The following is an 8,045-nucleotide window of genomic DNA, read 5'->3' as shown; positions in this document are numbered from 1 at the left end:
TTCCCGGACTCCCTTTGGCCTCTGTCCTGGCCAAGGTCCAGGAGGAGGCAGAGGGATGGGGAATAGATGTCTCTGAACAGCGCTGCCCAAAGTGGGCAACGGGGCAGGGGAGAGGCCCCCCACCTGCTGGAACTTCCCTGGGTTTTAATCCTGACCATAGGGGTAGGCAGCTCACCACTTCACCAAGCAACTGCTGAGAAAACAGAAGAGCAGCAGCTCATGATGACAGTCAAGGGAAGCCACTAGGAGACCCCAGACCTCTTTGTCAGGGACCTTAGCTCCAGAGCCCCACCCAGCAGGGAGCTGTTCCCCGTCCTGTGCCCGTCCTCCACAGTGGCCATCTTTCTCTTTAACGACAGACTGTGTTCCTGTGTTTACCAGAGAGTGAGGGGAGCTGCCGTGTCTGGTATTTCTCTGTACACTGGCCCTTCCTTGCCCCCCACCCCAACGGATGTCTGGGCTGGACTGTACATTTCCGGGAGTTGCCTACTTGAATCTCGGGCTTTTATTTTTAGAAGATTACAAAGACAGGGGCTGGGAGGAGAAGCCTGGGGGCCCAGAGCTGAGTGGAGGAAGAAGCTCAGGGGCCTGAATTTGGTGACTGTGGGATGGGAGTGGAGTCAGACACTAAAGGGAGTAAGTGAGATAGTGGGAAAAATGAGGTGAGGAAGGAGGAGGAGAATCCCACTCTCCCAGCACCCTGAACAGAGATGGAGTCTTTACCAGCTGGGGTGGGGAGGGCTGGCATGTGGAGGGGGATGGGTCAAGGGTCACCTTTCTGGCATGTAGCTGGATCCCCAGGGAGGCTGAGGAGCCTGGGAAAGAGACTGAGAAAGTCCTTCCCCTCCCCCATCCCCCCAGGGCTTTGGGACTGGGAGAGCAGCTTCCTGCACAGACAACTCCTCAGTCTCCACGCCCCCCACAACTCCCCACCAGCTAGGGATGTCTTAACCCTTCTGGTGCTGGTGTCAAGGAAAGCAGAGAGCAACACAGATGTGCACACATATTCTCCCGGGCATGACCCAAATGTTGAGTCCCACACAAGTGGGCCTGACACTTGCTGCCTTGCTCAATACACTCATCCTGGAGTCCCAACCCCAAAGCCCCAGGTTGCCTGAAGGGCAAGAATTTCATTGGTTCTCTTCTCCCAGAGTGCAGAGGGAGGGAAATGGGGACTCTTTCCTTAGGGATGGTTGTTACAACATCCGCTCCTTCACTGGTGGGTGATGAGGGGACATCAGACAGAACTCAGAGTTTACAGGGTTAGAAAGTTCCCATCTTGTGATGAATGGGAGGCCCCCTGACTGAGGGAAACTTGCCTTAAAGTCAAGAGACCTGGTTTGTCTGCCTGACCCTCTTGTGACCTTGGGGACTTACATCACTCTGGGCTTCAGATGCAGCCTCTGAAAAACAGTGGGAAATCAGACCAGGGATGGTCTGGTGCTCTAAGGGGCAGACCTTTCTTTGGCCCTTCATTTCCTGGAGTCCCCTGACCAAGACAGCCCCAAGTGCACAGACATTGAACTTCAGAGCTCTTTTCTCCACCTGCTCCATGGAGGCAGGAAGCCATGTGCTTTCTCCACCTGTGTGCCCAGCTTAGTGCCTTGCACACATGCCTATGGATGACATTAAGTGAGGACTTATGCAATAAGCAATAAATGGACCACCCAACTTTGACTTAGGGATAGGATGTCTTTTTCTTCTTCCATTGCTTCCTCAAAAGCTTTAGACTAGGAGTCAGAAAGACCTGGCCTGCAGTTAAGTCCTGACTGTCACTCACCAGCTGTGAGGCTCTGGGCAAGCCACAATGCCCCTTCAAGGCTCAGTTTCACTTATTTGTAAAGTAGGGATTAGAAATAAAACAGCTACCTTATAAATGTGTCAGGATAAATCCAAAGAGCCTTCGTAAACTCTAAAGTGATATGCAAAAGCAAGAAGTATTGCTATCAGTAATATTGTTGATTCTAGACCTAATTCAGGGGTAGTACAAAGTGTGGAGGTTTTATGAGCCAGAGATGTCTTGATAGTTGTGGGATCTTGGGCGAGTTTCTTAAGCTCTCTAAGCCTCAATTTTCTCATCTTCGAAATGGGGATTATAATAGCAAAGAGTTGTTATGAATATAAATGAGAGAGTACAGTTAAGTCCTCACATAATGTCCTCCATAGGCTGTGACTTTAAGCAAAATGACATATACCAAAACCACTTTTACCATAGGCTAATTGATACAAACAAGAGTTAAGTTCCTAGGATATCTCGATGTTATAATGAAACGGTTAAACGACGTTATTCGAGACCTGCTATACACATTAATGGTTTGCACAGTGCCAGGCGCATGATGACCCCACAAATAGTGGCTACTATTATTTTTACTTTCCCCCAGTAATTTCTCGGGCTGCTTCACCCCCACACTCCCACTTGGAGATGGTTTCTTCACCCATCTTTCTTGTATGATGACAGTTATTTCCAGCCTCATTTGGATGAAAATGTATCTCAAAGAAACTGCCTTTCTTGCAGCCCTTAGAAGAGGCAGAGCAAGAGTGAGTGTTGTTCAGGGGAGGCCAAAGGATGAGGGCTCTGTGAAGGACCGTGTGGCAGCCAGGGGTGACAGATGGGGGTCAGAGGCTGTCTCAGCACCCCCCACCAGCCGCCAGGATTGAGGCCACTTTGCCTGCCAGGCGGACCTCATCGATGCTGGGAGCTGCTTATCAGGTTAGAGCGGAGTCGCTGTCTCTGGCTGTCTCTGCACATTACCCGACCCATCCGTCCTGTTCTCCTGTGTGCCCTGCCTGCCCCCAGCTCTGCCTGCGCTAACTAGTTAATTGGATCTTGGCTAACCTGGTTATGGGCTAAGTCAGCCCAGCTCCTCTGCCTCCAGAAGCCAGGGCGGGGGCAGAATAGAGCAGCTGTGCATGTGTGTGCGTGAGCATGTGTGTCTGTGTGTAGGAGCCTGCCTTTCAGCCCTTGGTCCAAACCTCCCAGGATCTCCCAGGTCCATGGAGAATGGATCTTGATGCCTGGGGTGAGCCCAAAACACCCCAATCTGCTGCAATGTTTAAGGGCATGGGCACTGTGTCATAGCACCTTATTCTAAAGCTGAGCTCTGCCACTAACATAATCTGCCACCTGAGGTCAGGTGGTTGCGCCTCAGCCTCCTTTTCTGTAAATTGTATTATAAAATAATAAAATTACCACCCGGGGTGGCTGTGGAAATTAAGAGAAACAGAACATCCACTTCAGTTCCTGGCACTTAGTAGGCACTCTGGGAATGATAACTGTGGTCGCTATCATCATCATTAGACACCTCGGGTTCCTGCCACTTTCCCCCCACCCTGGGGGTGGGGTGGGAGGGATTTCAGAGCGGAGGGCGGGAGAGGCTTTCATTCACAGTTCCTCGCAGGTGTTTCCTCTGAGGCACGACTCCAATCTCCTCAATTGTTCCTTATGCAAATGTTATGCTAATGATCATGTCTACACCCCTGTGCCCCTACTCTGGGAAGGTGGAGGGTGGGCTGATTCCCCAGGTTTCACTTCAGCCCAGTCCATCTCCTCCCTCCCTCAAAGAGGAGCAAACGCTGATCCTCTGACAATACCGGTCCTCAGGGCAGAGTGAGGCGGAGAGAGACCCTGATTGAGAGAGAAACAAAGAAAGGCCCCAGTCTTGGTAGGAGATGGACAGCTTCATCATCGCCATAATCATCAACATCCAAAAGGCCTTTGGAAACGTCAGATTCTTCCCCGCCCTGCTTAGGCTACTCTGCAATTATAGAGGCCCAGCCCCGGGCCCTGGGGAGCTGGGGCGGGGCTGGGAGTGGGGGCTGGCGGGGAGGAGTCGGGAGTCGGGAGGTGGGAGAGGGAAAAGCTAAGTAAGGTTTGCTGAAAAACAAGTGGCCGTTCTCTGGTAGTCCTCGAGGGTAGGGGCCACACTCAGGCCTCCCCCAGGGCCCCAGAAGGCAGGCTCACTGGGGAGACCAATAAAGAAAGTGATCTCAAGTGATCTTGAGCCTGCCACAGAGTTTCTTGTCCTGTTATGCATTCACTTTCTTACCAGCTGCGTGACTTCCCCTCTTCGTCTTGTTTCCTCAACTATTAAATGGGCACAGCAATTCCTGCTTCTCCAGGTTCCTGCAAGAGAATTAAAGGAGGCGCCTAACTGGCAAATAGAGCGATGGCAAAAGAAAAGCTAAGGTCCATCCCTGTTTCGTGGACATTGGGGCAGTCAGACATAACTGGTCTCACTTTGTACCTGGCAACATGATGTATCATCAGTTTTCTGAACCAAAGTAAATTAAAAAATCAAATGGTGTGTGCCCTCCCAAACTCGGTGGGTTTGAGATTGGGATCTCCACGGAACATTGAACCTGCCCTCTGTGTTAACGTTAGACAAGATTTACAGTTAAACTTTAATCTTCTCTGCTGTCCTCTCGGTGGTATAAAAATAGGTGTGGGAGAGATGCAAAAATGACACTGTAGGCACAAGTACAGCAGGGGGCGAGGGGTGCTGATGAGGCCAGTGTGGAACCAGCCCCTTCCCTACCAGGAACCGTTTGCGAGCACTGTCGTTTTGCTGAGATGTCCAGACCTGCAGGCAGCTCTGCCGTGACCCCTGTGGAGTCTCTGTGGAGAGGAGCTCCAGCGTACAGAGCATGCTCCAGGGCAGACCTGGCCCTCCAAACATAGTAGGTGCTCAGTAAACACAAATTCATTGGCCTGGGGAGACAGCCATGAGGACACTGTCAAATAAATAACAAACTGTGTAAGCGGCAGCTCACTGTAATTAAACTAAGGAAGACAGTCAGTTATTAATATCAGGTTAACAGCCACTGAGAGTGGCTATAATAAAGAGTTACCTCCTCGCTCTCAGGGCCTTCCCTCCATGATGGCCTTCTGAAGAGAGGTGAATAGCACCAAGTACCCTCTGGCCTCATGCTCCTCTTGCCTTCCTGGTGCCAGAAATGGTCTCTGTCTTGGTGCCCCACAGTTGGGCCCTGGTCTCCCCGATTCCTGCCTTCCTCCTAGGACCCCATGGCCTTTTATCTGTACTTCCATTATGATGCCTGTCAGTATAGAGCCCAATCAGGGTTCTTTATACCCAAGCCTATCTCTTTTGTGGGATCCTAAACTCCCCAGGGCAGGATTTATCCTGTGCCACGGCTGCATCCCCAGTGGTAGAAGCCAGCCCTGTCCTGTAACGGATGATTAATAAAAGTGTGCCGAAATGGAAAATTAGGGTGAGAAGGAGAAGGGGAGTTAGAAAGATGTGAAAGGGGAAAAGAACAGCCTAGCTCAAAGAAGGGATTGAGGAGAGGGTAGAAGGAAGGAAAAGAAGGAAGAAGGAAAGGGGAGATGGCAAGGCAGCCATGTCTGTTCTCTGACTCAGAGGACACAAGGCTGGCCCTGTCTTTGGTGCTTAGAGTCTGCTTGGAAAGATAAGGTGGCTGCCCAGAGCACTGGCTCCTGTCCTCCTGCCCTGTCGCTGTGTGTCCCTGGCCTAGACCTGCTCTCTGCCCTCTCACTCCCCAGCTCCCCTTGGCACCCCACCTCTGAGGAGGTGCTCCTGGGTGCCATCCAGGGGGTGGGGCCTAGCAGGAACCACGCCAAGCCAGGGAGCACAGCCAAGAAGGAGTCGGCAAGGCAGATGCCGCCCCTCTCCTGCTGCCTTGATTAGAGAAATTGAGATGTTAATAATATTCTGAGATGCAAGGTGCTAATTAAAGTTAATTACTGTTTCCTTGTGAAGTAACCTCTCCTCGTGTTTACCAGGAACAAGGCTGCCAGCCACTCCCCTGGCTCGTGCCAATCACAATGCCCGCCGCTCAGTGTCCCCACACCGTCACAGGTGCCCTCAGCTGCCCCAGCCCATCCGGTCACTGAGGGTCCAAGGCCCTTCCTCTTGGCATGGTACCTGACCAGCCCTGCCAAGGAGCATAGGGACAGATGGGCATAAATGGCCCATGGGGCCTGGGGACAGGACTAGTAGCTTCAAGAACTAACACCCATCCTCTGCCTCTACCTCTCGTGCAAAAATCTTGCCCTGTCTCTTTCCAGCTCCATGACCTGGAGCAAGTTACTGAACCTCTTAAAATCTCAGTTTTCATATCTGTGTATGGGGCTAATAATTCCTGCCTTGTAGCTGTTGTGAGGATCAAATGAGACACTGCCTATAAAATGCTTACCACAATCACATAACTGGGATTTAATAAGCTCTCAATTAAGGTTAACTGTGATTATTGTTGCCTTTGTTAATAGTCACCTCCCTCCCAAATCCCTCTCCTGTGTGGTCTGGCTGCAGGACTGGGGGTGGTTCAGTTGAGTATATACATGTCCTCTATACACACTGGGACACCACCCCAGGCACACTACACACATAATCCTGCACCAACACACTCGAGAAGCACACCCCACCTTATGGAGGGCCTCCCCTCCCCTCTCTGGCCCCCTGACACAGCCTCATCTCATAGCCCTGGTCTCAGCATCACCCAGGGAAGTAGAGAGAAGAAAGAGGAAGCTGATAGCACTCTCAGGAATAATTCTACAAAGCCCAGAATGTGTGTGTGTGTGTGTGTCCCCACTCTTGTGTTCCAGGCTTCATAGGGCTTTGGGGGAGAGACCACCCTCTTGGGAGCCAAGTCAGGTTGCCATGACAACCACTGCAGGAGTACACCTCCAATCTCCATTCCCCCGACCATAGCCACTCTGGCCAGTTCTGGGGGAGATACCACCTCTCTTATAGGAGTCTTCCCATCCTCACCCTAGGCTACCTCCCTGTCCCTTGCCTGCCGTCTCAGGAAGCCCCTGGACCTGGGCAAGGCAGAGCCTGCGAAAGGATTCCTTCCTCAACTCAAGCTTCCTCTGGTGGCTTAGTGTTAGTGAGTTAATACTATGGTTACCTTTGATTTCGGAGGACAGAGGCTCTGAAGGGGCCTCCTTGGGTATAGCATGGGTGATCAAAGGGTCAGAACCCCCTGCTGGCTTTGTGTACCTCTCTCACCCCCGGGGAGGATCCTGGCTCTTTCTGAGAGGGTAACCCTGGCCAGCCTAGCCTGGAGCACTTCCTGTTTATGGGCTTCGAAGGGCAAGATGAGGGGACCTGAGGCTGGGCTTCTGGCCCAGATGTGGGGGTGAAGGTGAATTGGAGAGACATTGATAGCACCAGCAGGCTCTGGGAAACCCCCATGGCTCAGCTGTTCCTAGTGGCTTTAGTATCCTACCCACTCTGGCCCCAAAACCAAATTCCCAGTGTAGCCTTGCTGACAGCAGACCCTATCCTTGGCTCCCTGTCCCAAGCTTGACCTCTTCCTTCCGGAAGCCCCTCTAGCATCTCTGGGGGCCTGGACACCTTTCTCCATAGCCCATGCCTCCTGGCTCTTGCTCCATCACAGCTCCCTCCTCATACCCACCTCTTCCCCAGGCTTCCTGTCATCCACATCCCGCCTCCTCCTCCACCACCTTCCCCCTCTTCACTGCAGGCCTTTTCAGGTACCTCCTTGCACACCTGCGGCCCACTCTCCCTCTGGCCCCCTTTCCTTGCTCTGGCTACAGAAGCCCCAAGCAGATTTCCTCCCATTCGTTCATTAATTCATTCACTCACTCATTCATACATTCATCAAACATTTTTGAGTGGTGGGAAATAAGTTAAACAAGATTCTTGCCTCCTGTAAGCTTTTATTCTAGTGGGAAGAAACAAATTAAACAAGGAAACAAATGAAAAAACGATAGATTGGGTCTACGGCCATGCTACCCTGAACAAGCCCGATCCCATCTGATCTCAGAAGCTAAGCAGGGTCAAGCCTGGTTAGTACTTGGATGGGAGACCACCTAGGAAGACCAGGTGCTGTAGGCGTAAAAAATAAAAAATAGATAAGGGATTGGAAGCTGACAAGGTCCTTGCAATCTGTGAAGTTAACCAAGGGTTGCCTTACCTAAAAAAAAAAAAAAAAAGATTGGGATAAGGTCAAGGAAAAGGACAGAAAGAGAGTTGTGAAAGAGATTACAAGGGCAACTTCTAACCTCCTACTTAGATATGGAGGAAAAGAGTCATGGAGAA

General features: G+C 51.4%; 1 non-coding gene across 1 annotated transcript; it reads left to right on the top strand.

Annotated features, from left to right (window-relative positions):
- The first annotated feature begins 7,722 nt into the window (after nt 1–7,722).
- LOC112472058 lies at nt 7,723–7,841 on the top strand. The gene has a single exon (XR_003043500.1). It is a non-coding gene; the product is annotated as a 5S ribosomal RNA (ribosomal RNA).
- The last annotated feature ends 204 nt before the right edge of the window (nt 7,842–8,045 follow it).

Source organism: Pteropus alecto, unplaced genomic scaffold, assembly GCF_000325575.1.
Source record: "Pteropus alecto unplaced genomic scaffold, ASM32557v1 scaffold78, whole genome shotgun sequence".
In the NCBI taxonomy this organism is placed as follows: domain Eukaryota; kingdom Metazoa; phylum Chordata; class Mammalia; order Chiroptera; family Pteropodidae; genus Pteropus; species Pteropus alecto.
The sequence above is the reverse complement of the archived record's forward strand: the minus strand, read 5'-3'. Positions and strand labels throughout refer to the sequence as shown.